The sequence below is a fragment of the Drosophila willistoni genome, unplaced genomic scaffold (genome assembly GCF_018902025.1).
Source record: "Drosophila willistoni isolate 14030-0811.24 unplaced genomic scaffold, UCI_dwil_1.1 Seg561, whole genome shotgun sequence".
NCBI lineage: Eukaryota > Metazoa > Arthropoda > Insecta > Diptera > Drosophilidae > Drosophila > Drosophila willistoni.
In genome coordinates this window covers 105,024-125,101 of record NW_025814483.1, presented here as the reverse complement: position 1 = coordinate 125,101, position 20,078 = coordinate 105,024, and the positions used below count along the sequence as shown (strand labels likewise).

At 35.0% G+C, this 20,078-nt stretch overlaps 1 long non-coding RNA gene across 1 annotated transcript; it reads right to left on the bottom strand.

Moving 5' to 3' along the window:
- Window positions 1-16,886: 16,886 nt before the first annotated feature.
- LOC124461610 lies at window positions 16,887-17,713 on the bottom strand. The gene is made up of 2 exons (XR_006955155.1): window positions 17,100-17,713; window positions 16,887-17,017 (listed from the first exon to the last, which is right to left on the bottom strand). It is a non-coding gene; the product is annotated as an uncharacterized LOC124461610 (long non-coding RNA).
- Window positions 17,714-20,078: the final 2,365 nt, after the last annotated feature.

The following is a 20,078-nucleotide window of genomic DNA, read 5'->3' as shown; positions in this document are numbered from 1 at the left end:
GTTGACGTAAATAATTAAATAAATAAAAAAATAAAATAATAAATAAATGATTTTTGGTATGAATATACTATACCTGCCCTTTTTAGAAAATAACGTAAGATTATGGAGTTATTTATTGATTAATAATATTGATTATTGATGACTAAATAAAGATATATGTTTGTTTGTAACGCATAGAAGGAGACGTTTCCCACCCCACACTGTATATAGTCATATATCCGACTCCAATACCCAATAACATATAAATATTTCGGCCCCTAAAATTCATAACGTTAAAGTAAACATCCGTTTTTATAAACAATTGTCCCCCTCAAAACCAAAGCGTATGAACGCTAATCCATAAAAAATTAACATAAACAATTGAACACTTGAAGTAATAATTGTCCCCCTCAAAACCAAAGCGTATGAACGCTAATCCATAAAAACTAACATAAACAATTGAACACTTGAAATAATAATTGTCCCCCTAACAACCAAAGGCGTGAGAACGCTAACTCAGCAATTAAAATCGGACCAATCAAATCGTCGAAATATCAACCACGCCACCAAAGGGCTCCCAAATTTAGCTATAAATATAACCATTTTCATTCAAATAATAAAGTACGTTGCTTTTAACTCACAAAAAATATCTTTTTTTTCCTTATTGGGAAAATCGAATATTTAATTGGCGCAGTCGGTAGGATTGGAAAAAAGTTATTCTATCCGTGTTACATATAGAATTGTTATCCGTGTGTTACATAGAATTGGTGAATAATCATTGTAGTGAACTGTTATTCTATCCGTGCGACGCGTAGAATTGTTATCCGTGCGTTACATAAAATTAGTGAATAATCACTATAAAATTCCGATCCGACATCAAGAACTTACTGGTAGTGCTCAAAAGTCTACAACAGTGAAAAATATTTTCTGCCAACTGTGCGCGGAAATATCAACTGTGTGTTGCAACCAAATCCAATTGAGGAACAAAAACGCCAACTTGTGTGCGAACAAAAAACCAAAATCCAAAATAAAACATAACCAAAACCCAGAAAATTAACAAAACAAAACACCACAAAAAACCCAGAAGATCAACAAAACAACACATCACTAAAACCCAGAAAAAAAAAACAAAACAACACATCACTAAAACCCAGAGAAAAAAAAAAAAAAAAACAAAACAAAACATCACTAAAACCCAGAAAATCAAAAAAAATAAAACACCACTAAAACAAAAAAAAAAGAAGAAATAAAATGGCTGTAGAACTCACCGAAGCCCACCTCAATCAAGCACTGTCTTCGTTAAGACAGGTGGCAAATTACGATGGAGCTCCAGAAAATCTGACGTCGTTTATAAGGAGGATAGATTTTATTATGCACCTATATCCAACCCATGATATAAGGCAGCATAACATATTGTTCAGTGCAATCGAGATGCAGCTCACTGGAGAAGCACAACGACTCTCACAAATTGGACAAGCCAACACCTGGCCGGAACTAAGGACACTCCTCATCAACGAATTAAAAACGCAGACCCCCTGTGAGGAGCTTCTGCGACGCCTCTACAACACCAGCTATGCAGGAAATCTTCGTAAGTTTGTAACAGAATTAGAAGATAAGTCCTACATTATAACAAACAAATTAAGTCTAGAAAACGATGCAAATAACACCGCTCTTTATACAAACGCGTTAAATAACACTATAAAAGACGTAATAAACAAAAAATTACCCGATAGATTATTCATGACGTTAGCTAGATACGATATAACCACAGTCAGCAAATTGAAGCAAGTAGCTCAAAGAGAAGGTTATACGAGAATAGTATAACAGAAATAAGAAAATCAAATCAAAGCCAAAATCAGAATCAAAAAGGTGGAAAATCTTTTGTACCCAATAGTACAACTCCGTCTCAAACAAAACAATCAGATACAATACAAAACCAAAAACTATTCCAAGAATTTCAACAAAAATTAAATATTGACAGGTCTCAAAATCCAATGAATAGTCAACAGCAAAACAACTATTCAAAGAATAATGTAGCAAACCAGCCTACAAAAAGGCAAAGAGAAAGTAATAGTGGAATTAGCAAAATGGACACATCCGAAAATTTTCATCAGAATGCCTCGGATCAATCGGAAGAAGAGATAGACTCAGGCACTTCAATCAATATAATGTCCGAAAACTTTTTTAATTTCAAAACCTATTTAGGAGATTCCAAAATTCACATGATTGAAGGAGCAGTAGAACTAAAAGAAATTATTTTCCTTGCACCCAGCAAACTTTGTCCGACAAAACAAAAATTTTATATCCATAAATTTTCAAATAAATACGACATGTTGATAGGCAGAACTTTCCTAAAAGCCTGCAAAGCAGAAATAAATTATGAAGAAGAATACGCAAAATTAGGAAACTATACATTTTACTTTAGAGTTGTTGAAGAAATAGAAGAAGAACAAAACATAGAAGTTTTGGACCCACCCACAGAAAGGGACCCGGAAACAAATTTTGCGATTGAAAACGAAATAATAGAAAGCAATGAGTATAGACTCGACCATTTAAACAACGAAGAAACTCAAAAACTAAAAAAGATCTTGTACGAATTCAGTGACATTCAGTACCGCGAAGGTGAAAATTTGACTTTCACGAGTACAATAAAGCACTCTATTCATACAAAACATGAGGACCCAATCTATAAACGACCATACAAATATCCCCAAACATTTGATATGGAAGTCAACTAACAAATAAATGAAATGATTGAACAGGGTATCATTCGAAATTCGAATTCCCCCTACTGTTCACCCATTTGGATCGTTAAAAAAAAGAGATGCTTCCAAGAAACAAAAATTCAGATTAGTCATTGACTATCGAAATCTAAATGAAGTCACAATAGATGACAAATTTCCAATTCCAGTCATGGACGAAATTCTCGACAAACTGGGAAAATGCCAATACTTTACCACCATTGATTTAGCTAAGGGATTTCATCAAATTCAAATGGATCCTGAATCTATTGCAAAAACAGCTTTCTCAACTAAACATGGCCATTACGAATACACACGTATGCCATTTGGTCTTAAAAATGCCCCGGCAACATTCCAAAGATGCATGAATAATCTCTTAGAAGACCTTAATTATAAGGATTGCCTTGTTTATCTGGATGACATCATTGTGTACTCCACTTCATTGGAGGAACACATACTATCACTCAGAAAGGTATTTAACAAACTAAGAGAAGCTAATCTTAAACTCCAACTCGACAAATGCGAATTTATGAAAAAGGAAACAGCATTCCTTGGTCATATAATAACAACAGAAGGTATAAAACCTAACCCAGATAAAGTCAAAGAAATTCAAAAATTTCCGATACCCAAAACTCCAAAAGAAATTAAATCATTCTTAGGATTATGCGGATTCTTCAGGAAATTTATACCCAACTTTGCACATATTGCAAAACCTTTAACTCTAGGATTAAAGAAAGGAGCTAATATAAATATAAACGACCCAAATTATATTTCATCCTTCGAAAAATTAAAATATCTCCTTATGAATGATCCTATACTTGCATATCCCGTTTTCAAAAAACCATTTTTCCTAACCACAGATGCTAGCAACATAGCTTTAGGTGCGGTCCTTTCACAGGACCATAGACCTATTTCTTATGGTAGTAGAACACTTAACGAACACAAACTTAATTATTCAGCTATAGAAAAGGAATTACTATCTATTGTATGGGCAACCAAATATTTTAGGCCATACCTTTTCGGTAGAAAGTTCGAGATTCTAAGCGACCATAAGCCTTTAGTATGGCTCAACAATATAAAAGAACCAAATATGAAACTTCAAAGATGGAAAGTAAGACTAAATGAGTTTGATTACAAAATTAAATATTTACCTGGCAAAGAAAATCATGTAGCAGATGCCCTTTCCAGAGTTAAAATAGATGAAAACTTTTTAGGATCAACAGAAAGCACAGCAGCTACAATACATAGTGCTCACGAGGATAATGAAAACTACATTCCAATAGTAGAAAGACCCATTAATTATTACAACAGACAAATAGAATTCATTAGAGGTTCAGAAGACAAAGCAGAAACAACAACTTACTTTTACAAAACAAACATAAAAATAACATACAAAGAAATGACCATGCTTACGCAAGGGATATAATCATAAGATATCTTTGCAGTAAGAACACTGTACTATATTTTCATAATGAACAAGAATTTCCCATATTCCAACAAGCTTTTATCGAAATAATACAACCAAACGCAAATACAAAAACCTCGAAATCTAGCATTAAGTTAGAGGACCTTCAAACGTTTGCACAATTTAAAGAAATAATCCTAAAACAACATAAAATATTATTACATCCAGGAATTGAAAAAACGATTAATTTGTTTAAAGAAAAATATTATTTTCCCGATTTTCAAAACCTAATTCAAAACATTATTAATGAATGCTCAGTATGCAATATCGCAATGACAGAAAATAGAGACATAAAACAACTAACCGAACACCAGCGGACATTTTTATCTATGCAGGATCCCCCGACTATAATACCCAAACAAGAAAAATACATCAAATAACAATTTAAATGAAGATAGACACGACTTCGAAATCGACACTAGATTTAAACAAGCACCATTAGTAAGGTCAAAAACGACAAATCCATTCAAAAAGACACGAGAAATAAATCAGTTAGACGAGAAACATTTTGAAGAAAGAAATAGAGGACAAAAAGTTACACACTACAAATCAAAATTCAAGAAGAAAAAGAAAGTTAATAAAAGCAAATACGACAATTAATTAATTACAGGTCAACAACACAAGATGACTTTTTTATGCATCATGCTATTCTTAACATTAAAATCAACATGCAGTCAATCCATTGACATAAACCCAGTAAAAGCACCCAAACGCGTTACTTAATATTTAAAACCAGGAACCACAAGCACAAGAATTTAAAAACCTAATCCATATTCAATACTTAACAGAAAAACTAAGTAGGGAAATTAATGGAAAACACATTGTAAAACGTAACAAACGAGGACTAATTAACGGAATTGGTTCAATATACAAATATCTTTTTGGTACTCTTGATCAGGAAGATAAAGATGAATTAGAAGAAAAAATAAATAATCTTGAAAGCAATAGCGTACAAGCAAACGAACTAAATTACGTAATAGACACTGTTAATAAAGGTTTAGAAGTAATAAACAGCCTCAGGGAAGAAAAAGAAAAGAAGTAAGATAGAAGTTCTAATCTTTAATTTGAGCATTTCACAGAATACATTGAAGACATAGAAATGGGCATGCAGCTCACTAGATTAGGAATTTTCAACCCAAAACTTTAAAACATAATCACTTAAGTCATGTTAATTCGGAAAAACTATTGAATACAAAAACTTCCACCTGGCTTAAACCAAGTTCAAACGAGATATTTATCATTTCACACATTCCTCAAGAAGTAATAAAAACACTATCTTTGAATACTTCCTTATCCAGACGAGAATAAAAATTCATACGATAAATACTATTTTAATAACAACACTTTGTTCAATAAAAACACAAAACAAATAGAAACTAACGAATGTATAATAGGCATTTTAAATCAAATCCCAACCACTTGTAAATACACTAAGACATATAAGAATTTTCAAACTAATTACATTGAACCAAATATAATTGTAACATGGAATCTACCAAAAACTAAACTTAATCAAAATTGCGTAAACAACGAATTAATAATAGAAGGCAATAACATAATAAAAATTTACGATTGTGCCTTACAACTAAACGAAATATCAATAATAAATTCATTGTTTGACTATAGCCAAAGCATTTATGTAACAAACAATATCACCAGGCTAGAACCTATTTCCTTTATCCAAACAAAAGAGATAATTAACGAACATACGAAATATTATACTGCATTTCAAACTATTACATTAACCACTTTTATACTTACTATAATAAGTTTGATTACAGGTGATTTTGACAGGCTATTTTCTTTAGGATGGGGGAGTCATATATCCGACTCCAATACCCAATAACATATATATATTTCGGCCCCTAAAATTCATAACGTTAAAGTAAACATCCGTTTTATAAACAATTGTCCCCTCAAACCAAGCGTATGAACGCTAATCCATAAAAAATTAACATAAACAATTGAACACTTGAAGTAATAATTGTCCCCCTCAAAACCAAAGCGTATGAACGCTAATCCATAAAAACTAACATAAACAATTGAACACTTGAAATAATAATTGTCCCCCTAACAACCAAAGGCGTGAGAACGCTAACTCAGCAATTAAAATCGGACCAATCAAATCGTCGAAATATCAACCACGCCACCAAAGGGCTCCCAAATTTAGCTATAAATATAACCATAAGACATTTTGTAATCAGTTCTAAGTTTTCATTCAAATAATAAAGTACGTTGCTTTTAACTCACAAAAAATATCTTTTTTTTCCTTATTGGAAAATCGAATATTTAATTATATATATGTAGCGCTGATTTAATGATCGTTACTATATTTATTTATTATTAACTAGAGATCCGGCGAACTTTGTTCCGCCTTAACAATGACAATAAATAAGCAGATTGTGTCTTTTTTTGTGAAAAATTACAAAAAAAAAATTAAATAACTACATTAATCATTCATTATTATTTCTGTATTTAGTACATAGGTTGCTCTTCACTTAAGTACCTTGTGATACACGACATTTTTCGTTTTATTATCTGACACGTGAACATGCCACATATAATTGACCATGGGAAAAACATGAATGTTCTAGATTTAAAACACAAACTTTTAAGGATTGGCCTTGTGATTTGTTGATGGTCATGGCAAATGCAAGACCTATCGGAAATTGAAGTCTTTAAATTCAAACGGCATATCGGTTGGGATTATCGGGATCCTCGGAATGAGAACTTCCTCACCTTTGAATTTTCCTATCATTATCGTAGCGTAAATTACATTGTTCATCAATTTACTAACCACCAAACGCGACCCGTGGCACAGTTTTGGTTGGTTTATGTTTCGAAGCATGATTACTACGGAGCCAACCTTTAGGCGAAAATTGTGCGGTGGTAAGCCAGGCACGTCCAAAGAGTTTAAAAATTCACTGGAATAGGTGGTGGCTTCATCTTCATTTGTGACGCAGTCATAGATTGGAAAGAATGCATTGTTCCAATGATCTTATTTGAATTATGTAGTTCAGGTCATCTACATCTTTATTCTTAGCCGCTAAAATTTCTCGCTCGCTCATCTCATTCATTATTTTTGTAGTTAGAAATAATATTTGAATATACATTGTTGATAAGTTCGTCTTTTGATAAGACAATATTACAGAAATTATTTGGAAATGATATTAATCCGCTCGATTCATCGACAGGTACTCGACCATTACCGATAGTCAGCAATTGCTCCGAGAAATCTTCAGCAGATGTATCATTAAGCAATATAACTCTCATGTTTGTTGCCAGCTGCAGTTTCTTCACATAGCGCCATAGATTTGACGATTTGAGGCAAGCGTTTATTTCATCGGCAGCCGTAGATCTTGGAAATCATTGCTCCTCCAAAACATTTCGAGTCATAAATCTTTTAATGTTCGGTTAAGTGCTTCTAATGCACGTTTATGCGCCATTGTGCATTCGTCCCAGATGATGATTTTCGATGCCGCTAAAACTTTAACCATTGCTTAGTGTTTTGCAATATTACACGTTGGTCTTCAATAGTTTGAAGATTTAAAGGTAATTTGAATGCTGAATGAGCCGTACGGCATCCTTCTAACCATGTGGCTGCTATTCCAGAAAAAGCAACTGCAACCGCTATGTTGGATCTCGCCAGTTCTACTATCCTTGTATTTGTGCCACAGGTTACATGGGTTTGATGGAAAACATGTCGAAATTATTATAGCGAATTATGTGCGTATCTGACTTGGAGATGCAGAGATAATGGCTTCAGCGATTGTCGTATCCCAATGCGTATCGTTTCTAATAAGTTAAATTCTTCACATGCAGCACTATATGTGGAACATTGCAGTCCTCGGTAGATGAGTTGTCTAAGTGGCCCAGTCATTTAGTTAACTGAACAACGAGGATCCGGGTTCGAATCCCAGGCTAGTGTATGGATGTAGTTTTCGTCTATTCGGTCTACTATCCTTGTATTTGTGCCACAGGTTACATGGGTTTGATGGAAAACATGTCGAAATTATTATAGCGAATAATGTGCGTATCTGACTTGGAGATGCAGAGATAATGGCTTCAGCGATTGTCGTATCCCAATGCGTATCGTTTTCTAATAAGTTAAATTCTTCACATGCAGCACGATAAGTTGGGAACATTGGAGTCCTCGGTAGATGATTGTCTAAGTGGCCCAGTCATTTAGTTAACTGAACAACGAGGATCCGGGTTCGAATCCCAGGCTAGTGTATGATGTAGTTTTCGTCTAAGCCGAAGGCCTTAGTTGCCAGTGCTTGTAAAATATAGTTAGGTTGATAGTTTATAACTATATCCTATACTTTAATAATAATAATGTTGGGAACATTACATCATTAACAGTTCGTAGTGTCTCAAATGAAGTTGGCCCACGCACATTTACCAGCAACAACCGCAAATAGAAACATTCATAATTTTGAAAATTCTTGGATGAAGCATTCCAAGTATAATAACGTGACATCTCGAGTAAAGCAATGTTCGTGCAAACTGATCGCTTGGGCAGATTGCAAAAAAACTGGTCATTGTAGTTGCTGGATGTGTTTCAGCACGTTGCGTAGCATTCGAAGCCGTGAAATATACTCGTTGACCATTCTCCAGATGCACCGCCAAAAGCATAACAGCAGCATGACGTTCGTGAATTGGAAATGCGAATATACGCCAAATCGCTTCATTACAGTTGACATAACGACCAACTTGATAGTGTGAAATTTCATCGTTGGTATTTGAGGATTGCAATCCAAAAACCGCCATATCACTGCCATTCGTGACATATTTGCAAATATATTTTATGAACTTAACTGAATTGCAGTTTTCAACGTTGCAATGTGTCTTGAACGTTTTAGAAATAAGTTGCGAATATGGAAAATCCAACTGTTGTCGACAACGAAATCCATTCGTTTCACTTTCGTTGTGACAGTTCGACCGTTGTCATCTGGTGATCGACGCGGATACAGCGGATACCCATCGTTGCCAGTAACAGTCTCCGCCGTTAATTCCATGAATTAAGTCCATGAATCATATTAGTAGTAACAACATCAAGTAGGTCTGGATCGACTTCATGATCAGGAATCTCGCCACATATGATATCATCTATTTGGTCAGGCTGAATTCTTTCCACTAACCAAATATAAATGTGCCCGTGCGGCAGTCCTCGCTTTTGCCATTCGATTGAATACATCCAGCATCGAGTATATCCAAGGGAGTCATATATCCGACTCCAATACCCAATAACATATATATATTTCGGCCCCTAAAATTCATAACGTTAAAGTAAACATCCGTTTTATAAACAATTGTCCCCCTCAAAACCAAAGCGTATGAACGCTAATCCATAAAAAATTAACATAAACAATTGAACACTTGAAGTAATAATTGTCCCCCTCAAAACCAAAGCGTATGAACGCTAATCCATAAAAACTAACATAAACAATTGAACACTTGAAATAATAATTGTCCCCCTAACAACCAAAGGCGTGAGAACGCTAACTCAGCAATTAAAATCGGACCAATCAAATCGTCGAAATATCAACCACGCCACCAAAGGGCTCCCAAATTAGCTATAAATATAACCACAAGACATTTTTGTAATCAGTTCTAAGTTTTCATTCAAATAATAAAGTACGTTGCTTTTAACTCACAAAAAATATCTTTTTTTTCCTTATTGGGAAAATCGAATATTTAATTATATATATGTAGCGCTGATTTAATGATCGTTACTATATTTATTTATTTATTAACTAGAGATCCGGCGAACTTTGTTCCGCCTTAACAATGACAATAAATAAGCAGATTGTGTCTTTTTTTGTGAAAAATTACAAAAAAAAATTAAATAACTACATTAATCATTCATTATTATTTCTGTATTTAGTACATAGGTTGCTCTTCACTTAAGTACCTTGTGATACACGACATTTTTCGTTTTATTATCTGACACGTGAACATGCCACATATAATTGACCATGGGAAAAACATGAATGTTCTAGATTTAAAACACAAACTTTTAAGGATTGCCTTGTGATTTGTTGATGGTCATGGCAAATGCAAGACCTATCGGAAATTGAAGTCTTTTAAATTTAAACGGCATATCGGTTGGGATTATCGGGATCCTCGGAATGAGAACTTCCTCACCTTTGAATTTTCCTATCATTATCGTAGCGTAAATTACATTGTTCATCAATTTACTAACCACCAAACGCGACCCGTGGCACAGTTTGGTTGGTTTATGTTTCGAAGCATGATTACTACGGAGCCAACCTTTAGGCGAAAATTGTGCGGTGGTAAGCCAGGCACGTCCAAAGAGTTTAAAAATTCACTGGAATAGGTGGTGGCTTCATCTTCATTTGTGACGCAGTCAATAGATTGGAAAGAATGCATTGTTCCAATGATCTTATTTTGAATTATGTAATTCAGGTCATCTACATCTTTATTCTTAGCCGCTAAAATTTCTCGCTCGCTCATCTCATTCATTATTTTTGTAGTTAGAAATAATATTTGAATATACATGTTGATAAGTTCGTCTTTTGATAGACAATATTACAGAAATTATTTGGAAATGATATTAATCCGCTCGATTCATCGACAGGTACTCGACCATTACCGATAGTCAGCAATTGCTCCGAGAAATCTTCAGCAGATGTATCATTAAGCAATATAACTCTCATGTTTATTGCCAGCTGCAGTTTGTTCACATAGCGCCATAGATTTGACGATTTGAGGCAAGCGTTTATTTCATCGGCAGCCGTAGATCTTGGAAATCATTGCTCCTCCAAAACATTTCGAGTCATAAATCTTTTAATGTTCGGTTAAGTGCTTCTAATGCACGTTTATGCGCCATTGTGCATTCGTCCCAGATGATGATTTTCGATGCCGCTAAAACTTTAACCATTGCTTAGTGTTTTGCAATATTACACGTTGGTTCTTCAATAGTTTGAAGATTTAAAGGTAATTTGAATGCTGAATGAGCCGTACGGCATCCTTCTAACCATGTGGCTGCTATTCCAGAAAAAGCAACTGCAACCGCTATGTTGGATCTCGCCAAGTTCTACTATCCTTGTATTTGTGCCACAGGTTACATGGGTTTGATGGAAAACATGTCGAAATTATTATAGCGAATTATGTGCGTATCTGACTTGGAGATGCAGAGATAATGGCTTCAGCGATTGTCGTATCCCAATGCGTATCGTTTTCTAATAAGTTAAATTCTTCACATGCAGCACTATATGTTGGGAACATTGCAGTCCTCGGTAGATGAGTTGTCTAAGTGGCCCAGTCATTTAGTTAACTGAACAACGAGGATCCGGGTTCGAATCCCAGGCTAGTGTATGGATGTAGTTTTCGTCTATTTCGTCTACTATCCTTGTATTTGTGCCACAGGTTACATGGGTTTGATGGAAAACATGTCGAAATTATTATAGCGAATAATGTGCGTATCTGACTTGGAGATGCAGAGATAATGGCTTCAGCGATTGTCGTATCCCAATGCGTATCGTTTTCTAATAAGTTAAATTCTTCACATGCAGCACGATAAGTTGGGAACATTGGAGTCCTCGGTAGATGAGTTGTCTAAGTGGCCCAGTCATTTAGTTAACTGAACAACGAGGATCCGGGTTCGAATCCCAGGCTAGTGTATGGATGTAGTTTTCGTCTAAGCCGAAGGCCTTAGTTGCCAGTGCTTGTAAAATATAGTTAGGTTGATAGTTTATAACTATATCCTATACTTTAATAATAATAATGTTGGGAACATTACATCATTAACAGTTCGTAGTGTCTCAAATGAAGTTGGCCCACGCACATTTACCAGCAACAACCGCAAATAGAAACATTCATAATTTTGAAAATTCTTGGATGAAGCATTCCAAGTATAATAACGTGACATCTCCGAGTAAAGCAATGTTCGTGCAAACTGATCGCTTGGGCAGATTGCAAAAAAACTGGTCATTGTAGTTGCTGGATGTGTTTCAGCACGTTGCGTAGCATTCGAAGCCGTGAAATATACTCGTTGACCATTCTCCAGATGCACCGCCAAATGCATAAGAGCAGCATGACGTTCGTGAATTGGAAATGCGAATATACGCCAAATCGCTTCATTACAGTTGACATAACGACCAACTTGATAGTGTGAAATTTCATCGTTGGTATTTGAGGATTGCAATCCAAAAACCGCCATATCACTGCCATTCGTGACATATTTGCAAATATATTTTATGAACTTAACTGAATTGCAGTTTTCAACGTTGCAATGTGTCTTGAACGTTTTAGAAATAAGTTGCGAATATGGAAAATCCAACTGTTGTCGACAACGAAATCCATTCGTTTCACTTTCGTTGTGACAGTTCGACCGTTGTCATCTGGTGATCGACGCGGATACAGCGGATACCTATCGTTGCCAGTAACAGTCTCCGCCGTTAATTCCATGAATTAAGTCCATGAATCATATTAGTAGTAACAACATCAAGTAGGACTGGATCGACTTCATGATCAGGAATCTCGCCACATATGATATCATCTATTTGGTCAGGCTGAATTCTTTCCACTAACCAAATATAAATGTGCCCGTGCGGCAGTCCTCGCTTTTGCCATTCGATTGAATACATCCAGCATCGAGTATATCCAAAGACGCATTGCTTAACAATAAAGTTCATCAGGGACCGAATTTTTCGCCTAAATATACGTGCTGTGATGTCGTGTCTATCATTTGATGTTTATACGGGAAGCAGCAATTGAGTAATTTCTAACCATTTTGGATTACAGGTAAAAGTAATAAAGAGATCTGGCCGGCCGTAATGACGAACATATGTCATTGCATCTTGTGCACATGACGTGGGCTACCAATGTACGTCGCCGGCAGAATAGTTAATCGACCAATATTAGCTGCATTTCCTTCAGTACTAACTGCATCACGTAAATGGATGTACTTCTCAGAACGCAGTTTGGCTTGGTTCAACCTAATAAATGTTAAACGTTCCGTTTCTATTTTTACATACATGTAGAAAGGCTGAGTCACTGGACCAGAATAAAATATACTCTTCACACCACTTTGCTTTTATGTATGTATCTTAGCTTATCATTTTTATTTAATTATTAACAAAAGAAAAAGAAACCATCTTATTGAACACTTTTTAATTTAACGAGACCAACACAACCTCTTCGTCCAGCAACTCAAGCATCTCTCTCCCTCCCCGATTGACCATCTATCGATATCTATCAAACTAATATCGTTATCGGTATTCTGATACCATTAGGGGTTCTCACGCAATCCTACATTCGGCCATTCTACAGCCTCATTCGTCCCGAATGTTGGTCACTACCTCTTCATATACTCTGCTATGGTATTGGTCCTATTTGGGCCCTCATTTTCCCCAATATTCTCTACATCATATTTAGCTTTTCTACGAATTTCATCTTTTCCCCGTTGCAACTCTATAAGTAATTCTTCCTCTAACTGAGACTTTAAACCTTGCCAAAATATTGTCCTCATTTAAACAACGAGTCATCTTCAAAGCATCTGTATGTTTCATCTTAGTTCCAGGTCGATGTTTGATCTCAAAATCGTGGTCTTTAATGTTGCGTCGTATTATCTTCGGATTTGGCTTTCTATCATCACCGCATACTATATTCTTGCCATCTTTCCACGAAAGAAGCACCACAGGATATAAGTGCTTGGAAAAGTTTTGACGAACTATTCCAGCCTTCGTCTCTCTCTTTACTCGCTGATCTACTATCGCTTGATCCTGATATGGCAAACGTCTTCGCCTCTGATGAATCGGGATCTCGTCTGCTACTACAGTCTTCATTTCTGGGCACGGGTTACCCTCATTTAAGGTCATCGTCATTATATTTTCAACCGTCTTTTGCAAATCTGGGACTTTTGTTTCGGTTTGCTTATCAGTACTGATTGGTTTTGGCATCTCATCCTCTTTGTGGAAAACAATTTCTCTTTTCCCAATGGTAACATTTAAGTTTTCCAAACATCATTTCCGATTACTCCTTTGTACAAAGTATCTTTATCTCGAACAACATGAAAGGCTATTTCCACGACGTTGCCGTCTAACTCTGTATTGACGTTAAAAAATCCAAGGGTACAAATCGTTTTCCCTCCTACGCCAATTTGCATTCTCCTCCTTGCATTCACGGTTTAAGTTAACCGGGTTTATTTCCTTATAAGTACTCTCGCTAATGGTGGAAAGATCACTGCCCGAATCAAACAGAGCAGATAATACTCCATTGCCTATTGGAACATCCTTAAAAGAACGATTAAACTTAAGTGTCATTTGTTGATAATTTGTATTTGTCTTCGTTGTATCCTTTGTATTCTTCGTCTCACACTGATTAGATTTATGTCCCATCTGATTACATTTAAAACATTTGAAATCGTCTTTACAATTCTTAGCGATGTGATTATTTCCTCCACACTTAAAGCATTTGAAATCCTCCAAAGTATTCCTCGATTGCACTTCTCAAATCGTGGTTTTGTTTTAGACTCTTGGTTGGAAGCATATTTCTCGTACATCGATAGTTTCTCTCGTAATTCCTTCAAATCTCTCGCTTGGTAAAGAACGCTTTTATTCATTTTAGAGTCAGGGATACCCTCAATGATGTCTTCGACAATGCTTTCCTCATCTAAGCTGCCTCTTTTGGCTATACTCTTCATTAGATAAAAGTACTCAACCAGACTCTCGTTGTATTTCTTCTTTCTACTCTCTAATTGCTTGTGAACTTCTTTTGCCGACAATTTAACAGTAAACTCATCCTGTAGCGCGCTCTTAAGTCTACCCCAACTTGTTAGACCCTCTTGACTATTTACGAACAACCTAGCCACTCCTGTCAACAGCTGTCTACCATAGATAAATTTCTGAAGGTCATTCCATTGTACTGTTACAGCAGTACCCTCAAAGTCTGAAAGCCATTCTAATACATCCTTTTTGTTGCTCCCATCAAACTCTGTCAACGAATCACGAATATCTTTTAATGTGAACGCATTGTCACTTCTCTCTCAACTTCTTCAACTTCGCCTTGAATACTGGTATTAGCTTCTGAATATAAGGATTCCTCGTTGGTGTCTAAATCAAAATATGAAATTAATCTCTCTCTTAATTCAGGTTTGTTGCCTTTTACACTTAAATTCAGCTCTTTTAACTTTTCTTTTAACCCTGCGACGGTCAGTTCGGTGATCTCGTTATACAACATGTGTAAAAATATTGATTACAAAATAATTTAAATTAGTGTTTAAATTAGATGTTAGTTTATATGATTACAAATATTCTGATTCTTCTTTGTTGAATTTTCCTTTCTTACTTATTTTCCAAAACTCGTAGTTCGTCTTTTCTTATTTCTCTTTCTCTAATTCGAAAATTTTAAATCTTCTTTCTTATTTTTCAAAATTTTAAATCTTCTTTTCTTATTTTCAAAATTTTAAATCCTCTTTTCTTATTTTAAAAATTGTAATTCATTGTTCTCTTACTTCACAACTTTTAAATCATCTTTTCTTATTTCAAAATTTGTAATTCATCTTTTCTCTTATTCAAAACTTTTAGATCAACTTTTCTTTTTTTCAAAATTTTAAATCTTCTTTTCTTATTTTTAAAAATTGTTCATTGTTCTCTTATTTCACAACTTTTAGATCAACTTTTTCTTTTTTTTCAAAATTGTAATTCGTCTGTTCTCTTATTTCAAAACTTTTAACTATTGTTAGTATTAAAAATAAATGTACTTGCGATGTAGCCCTGGTTATTTTACGTCTATGTTGTCCGTTTCTCGTGATCTTCTTTACGCAGTTGTCTTCTTACGTGTCGTCTTCTTTACGTCTTAGCTTCTTTTCAATCACACACACACAATGTTGGATGGATGATGCCTTCTGTCTGTGCATGTAGTGGTGAATCGGGTCGTCTCGTCTTGATCTGGTACTCCTCGTATTAGCAGCCACTCTCCGTGTGACTCCTAGTCCGATCTCTGCTCCAGGTTACTTCTTGGCTTGCATGAATGATTGGATAGCGCCGAATCCAAGCCAGTTCAATTTTTCTCCTCGTTTTGTCCCTCTCAGAACAAATTTTTGGTCGTCTTTCGTCTTTTGATGCTCTTCGTGTTCGTCTCTGAACAAATTTTCGTCTTTGGGAAGTTGTTCGTCTTTCAAATATTTTCGTCTTTGTTCTTGCTTTTCCTCATTTTGTTCCTCTCTGAACAAAATTGTCGTCTTTAAGCGTTACTCATCTTTTCGTCTTTGTTGTTATTTCTCATGTGTTCGTCTCTTTTCTTGTGTTTCGGTGGTGAAATTAAAGCACGCATTTTATTTTGTCTCGCTTGCTCTCATGTTTCCTTATGTTGGCGTCACTCTTGCAATTACGCACGATTTCTTCATAAAGTTTTCTCTCTCACTCGCTCTTTGTTATTATCCCGGTTGAGCCCCCAAAATGTAGAAAGGCTGAGTCCACTGGACAAGAATAAAATATACTCTTCACACCACTTTGCTTTTATGTATGTATCTTAGCTTATCAATTTTATTTAATTATTAACAAAAGAAAAAAAAACCATCTTATTGAACACTTTTTAATTTAACGAGACCAACACAACCTCTTCGTCCAGCAACTCAAGCATCTCTCTCCATCCCCGATTGACCATCTATCGATATCTATCAAACTAATATCGTTATCGGTATTTTGATACCATTAGGGGTTCTCACGCAATCCTACATACATGTCAACGCAATACTGCTGAAACAATCGACGAAACCGCAGCAAATAGTTGTCAGCATTTTGACAAATCATCAAACGATATGCATAATAATTCATTGAGCTAACTTTCTTTGCAGTTTCTTCACCTGAAATTAAAAATTTGATAATTAACCATTTCAAAGACAAATAATACAGACATTAACCATTATTAAGATACTGATACTTTACCATTCAATGGATTTATCAATTTAATATTAAAATAATATCCATTTTCTCCTTGCCAAAACATTAGTGGGTATTGCAATGCGTCATATGATCGATGAGTTTCAGATATTTGTTGTAGTTGCCCAGTATCGCGACGTGTAAGCACAATATCGCGTTTTTCCAATTGTTCACCAACAATCAGGATAGCAATCGTCTACTGTTGGAGCATTAAATGTGCGTTCGTGTGTTCCAGATGGTCGTTTATCTGCTTTGATGACAACTTTATAGTCATCATTTGGCATGCGCTCTAAAGCACTCTTAAACAACCTGACCAACGCATGATGTTCATGAAGCAGAACTAGGCGTCGATCAAGTTGTTCTTTCATATTGCCCATGAAATATATTTGTAAAAATTTATTCTATTCTATTCTATTTTATTCGTGTTAGTTATACCACTTATAACTCGAGATCTGCTGAACCAATCTTCGTGGTTATTAATCCCTTCGGATTTGTTTCCTCCCGAATAGCAGAATACATCTTAAAAACAATAAATATTTGTCGGAAAACCCCTTAAAACAGCCAATTTTTTTCCCGTTACAAACGTTTTCTAACAGTCAATTTAAATAAAGTCAACTATTGTTTTAATGTCATTGTAGTGCTCTGTAATATACAATGTGAAAACTAAAGAAAAATTCGAATATTGTGTTTTGTGTAGTAACATAATAGAAATTCGAATATCGTGTTTTGTGCAATGTTTAGTAACCCATATTATCAAACCAAACCAATTAGCTATCTAATCATTATGCCACGTTCTAGATTATCCGATGAACAAGGAGAAATTATACGAGAAGAGCACCGCTTTAGTATTCAACGAGGAAGGGTATTAATTCGTGCTTCTCAAACACAAGAGCACACAGCCTATGAAACGGCTAGGTTAGAAACGAGAAATCGTCGAGCCTATCGTACAGATGAGCATAGGAATAATCTTCTGTAGTATGTTCATACAACTAATAACTCAACACAATGAGCTCAACTTGTAACACTTTGTTGCAAGTATAAACAATTAAAACATATACGCATTAAAATATAATTGTGCACTTGAATATGTTCATATGTATACATTGAAGTATTCACATAAACATATTCAAGTAAACATACAATTAAGCATGAACATATATGTATGTACATTTGTATATGCACATACATATATTCACATAAGCACTGTATGCACAAGCGTAACATGAGCTAGAGCCAGGCCAGCGTGTGACCGCTGACCAAGCACTTTGATGCATGCGCTCCAACAGTATGTATGTACTGACACTCTCCCTCTCTTTTGTAGCTGTCGCATAAATCGCAGCATAAGAATATATATGTAAAATTAGCCTAAGCAAAAGAATAATTTGGAATAAAGAATTCAATCAAAAACTCCAGTCAACCGACACAGACGTGTCTCTGATTATTATTTTTCAACCCAACGGAACCCGGTCGAAGGAGTTTTTACATGGCGACCGTGACAGGACCTGAGCTGCACACAACATATATATAAATTATAATAACATAATTTTATATTGAAAAGCGATGACATCTAAATGATGCTGCGACAACTAATATATGGAAAAGCGACAACAACTAAATGATGCTGCAACTTATTGGCAAGAAAAGAAACAACTGACAGAGATTGTAGCAACAACAACAGCATAAACAACAGAGAGTAAATAATTTAATAATAATTACTGGAAAAAATAATAAGAAAAATTATGTAAGCATTAAACATTTAAAGCTAAAGAACAGCTATCAACATCAGCTTCAACACCATAATACTGAAGATATCTAGTGAATATATTTGAGTCTCGTTCGTTATCCCAACGATGAACATCAGCATCAACACATAAGTTTGACTAAAAAAAAAAAAAAATACATGAACAACAGTGAAGATATTCCCTTTGCGGAATCTGCTCCTGTCGAGCAAAGGGATGCACTGACGCTAAAAGAAGCGCTAGAGCTGTATCCCAACGATGGACCGCGGCCACTAACAATAGAGGAGTACAGAGCCCGGCAGCAGACGAGAATCCCCAAAAAGACGAAACGGGGCGGTGAGGTGAGACGCCTGCTCACCCAGAAAAGACTGCAGCAGGATTTACTAAAGGCCAGCACCAACGAAGAAGACCGACAACGCTGCATAGAGCGTATCGAGAACCTAAAAACTGAACTTCGCCAAAGAGCGAAGAAACGCAAGGGGGCCGCAGAAATGCGCAAGCCTTAACTTGCCTTTAATTTAATAATAATAATTATAAGCCTAATAGCAAGTTGAAGCACGAAAGTGCAACTTGCGAACTTACTAACTTTCTGTAGGCTATTACTAACAATGTGGTTGGAGAATTTTTTTTTTCATATAAATTTTTTTTTATTTCTAAATAACAATAACGAATGAAATGTAAATCTGAATTGTGAGCCAACCACATGCTCTATAATTTTTTCCACGTCTCTGGCTCGCTGTGCAAGACACAGTTGAGATAAAATTTTTTTTTCTTTTGTCGTATAAAAAAAAAATTTTAATAATTTTTTTTAAATAAAATTTCATAAAAATTCATGAATCCATAACAATTTTCAAATAATTCAAATATAAATTTTTATAATTATAATTCGTATTCAAGCAAATAAGAACGAAGCTTGAAATACTTAAAAAAAAAATTTTTTTTAGTAACTTTTAAACAAAAGGTTTTGAGATGTTTTTATGGGCTTTTGTTCCCTATTTTTTTTTTCCCGTATTTGTCATATTCATTTTCATCCTGCTAAATTAAAATAGTCTCATATAGGATCGTTAGTCAGTGAGATTATTATTAGAATTATACACAAAAAAAAAAAATTTTTTTTATATAAACTCCATATGTTCGATAATTCCATAAGTAAATTTGATGATATATCTCTTATACCCACAATGGGGTTAATAGAAACAAAATCAGTGGACTCCACTGCTAATGTAATAAATAAAATCGAATCATC